The sequence below is a fragment of the Lolium perenne genome, chromosome 3 (genome assembly GCF_019359855.2).
Source record: "Lolium perenne isolate Kyuss_39 chromosome 3, Kyuss_2.0, whole genome shotgun sequence".
Classification (NCBI taxonomy): domain Eukaryota; kingdom Viridiplantae; phylum Streptophyta; class Magnoliopsida; order Poales; family Poaceae; genus Lolium; species Lolium perenne.
In genome coordinates, this window is record NC_067246.2 from 117,508,972 (window position 1) to 117,511,789 (window position 2,818).

Below are 2,818 nucleotides of genomic sequence, written 5' to 3' on the forward strand. Positions count from 1 at the left end.
ACGCACCTCTGCAGAGTGTATCAAATTGTGGCTGTCACTCCTTATTCCGGGAAGGGAACTGCGAACGCGGCAGGAAAGGAACTCCACGAAGTTCTAGTCAACCTGTGAAGACTGACGGGCATAGTTTTCATAATAAAAGCAACCTTTTGAAGAAATGATTTCAAAACATGCATTGACCTGCGATTTCCTGATCAATGGTCGTAGCTAGTGCATCAAACACCTTTTTATTCTTTTAGAACTTGCTGAGTACCCCTGTACTCACTTTCTTTCGCCACCCTTGCTAGACTGTGATCCGGAAGTGGAGGCCATCAACGATGGAGCACCAGAAGGAAGTTACGAGCTGGTCTACGAAGAACCTGATCTTACCGGTGGAGTGGAAGGCGTAGACTATGGGATAGTCTACGGACCAGATGACACGGAGGTGGAGGAGTAGTGACATACCCTAGCATCATAGAGCCGAGCAACGTAGAACTTACCTAAATAAGTTGTTGAGCTCTCTTTATATTTGTTATGAGTTGTAATCGTACTTAAGTAGTATCTTAGGGTGTTCTCATAGGACCTGTGAGAATACCAACTTGTTAAGACAATGTTTGTAATAAAGTATGGAGTGTTATGACCTGCAATGTTTCTGTTGTACCACTCTGAGGGATATGGCAAATTGTGAAGAAGTCCCTTCGCAAAGATCATATCAACGAGTTGTATACTACAACATGCAGTGGTATGCTGGGTCACCGCAGCTGGTATCAGAGCAAATGTTGCGACCTTAGGTTGGAAAAAAACCTAGTATAGGGAAGAAACCTGTAGGAGTCTAGTAGAAATAGTAAAGGATTCTCTAGAAATATGGTGATTATTCACTTGAGAATAGCAAAACCATATATTTTAGTGCGATAATTCTTTATTATAGCTATTATTAATGCATTATCACTACTAATATTCTGCTTTTGTATACAGCCATAATGGCGAACACTTTTCCTAAGAGGACTTTGAGGAAGGTTGAGGGATGGCTCGGTGATTATGATGGACCAATAACAGCTCTCCTGTGTGGGATGCTGAAGGAACTTCATTGTGATCCACGGATACCTGTTATCAAGTATACCTACTATGATGGGGAAATCCTAGCCAAGTGCAGAGTATCGGTCCAATTACCGACAAAACTGCTGATGAGTCGTGTAATGCCATACGGAGAAGCCAAAACTATCACCACAGCCTACCACATGGGCCTATTCAAGGCAATCCTTGAGATAAGGCAGCACAAGTCAGTAGAACTGATATGTTCAGAGTTTTCTCATATACCTCATGCCGAGGAAGATGAGGATCCCACTCTGAATCATTTGGTGTTAGCACGCAGAAGTCCTGAAGCTGCAGCACAGCACATGGATAGATGTAAGTCTTTATTGACCACGATGTACCTTTTACACATGAAGATGAGAGGTGAGATTGACCACATGCTAGCTGAGTTCACGGACCCTGATAAAGTCCAAACTCGGATGAGTGATTTGAGGGCACAACCACAACACACTACAGCTTTCTTTAGCCTAGACAGCTATGTAGATTTGAGTGACCAGTTGTCCCATAAAGATCCACTCACACCCAACTTTGTTCCACATTATCCACATGTGTCAGCATCATATGAGTCTGGATATGGGGGAGATGATTCCAGGAACCTAAACTGCTCGGAGTCACCAATCGAGAACTTGACTGGTTGGCGTTTCGGGGAACCATTTGTGAGTCAGAGGATGAAGGAGGCGCGGTTAACCAGAATGTTAACCAGAGCTTTGGGCAGGAAGAGAAAGATACCAACTCCATTTCTTTAGATTTGGAGATGGGATTACCCAAAACATCCCAGTACGTCGTAGGTGAGAGTTCTGGAACCAAGAAAAAGAAGAAGAAGAAGATGAGGGGTCAAGTGAATAGGAATCCTACATGGATGACAGAAGAAGATGAGCTGTATCCCACTGGGGATATATATGAGTCTTTATCTAGCTACTTTGGCATGACAGATCTCTGTCTCGGCACTTCGTCCGATTCAGACTACATACCTACGGGAAGGACCTTCATTCCGGACGGTGTTCGGAGGACAAACCGCTGTACCGGATGGACCCCAGGGATGTACGCGGAGGCGAGTTATGATGATGAGGAGTAGAGCTCCAAGGAAGAATAAAGTAATCTAGGGGGTATTGTAATAGAACGTATTTTAAATTCCCGTTGGCTTGGGCTTTGAGCCAAATAAGTGGTTTATATATACCACATGTAATATAAGTTTGTGAGTGTGTTATGTATTATACAAAGTATATGCATAATAAATGTTTGTTTTGTATTTGCTTCTTGATTTCATTGTGTGACTAGTTCTGGGCATTGAGTTGAGCTCATAAAGCATTTGCATGGTGTAATTATGAGTAATCGCTCTTTGTTACAGGACTAGGGGGAAATGGCGTTAGTAGAGACCGAAGAGGCTCGCAGAGAGCGGGAAGCAAGAGAGAAAGAGGAGGCAGATGCAGCAGCTAGAGCAGAGAACGCACCACCACCACCACACCCAATGATGCACCCAGACTTCCAACAGTATATGACGGCAATGGAGGAAGATAGGAGGCGTTACCAGGAAAGCCAGAGCAAGAACATGCAAGATTTCTTTACCCACGTCATCAATGATAGTGGTAATGAAGGCAAAGGAGTGACTCTATCGGACTTCCAAAATGCAAGACCACTACCATTTACATCAGCTCCAGAACCAATGGACGCTGAAGATTGGCTTATGGATACGGAAAGGAAGCTGAAAACCGTTGGTTGCAACGATGAGGAGAAGATCAGATATACCACT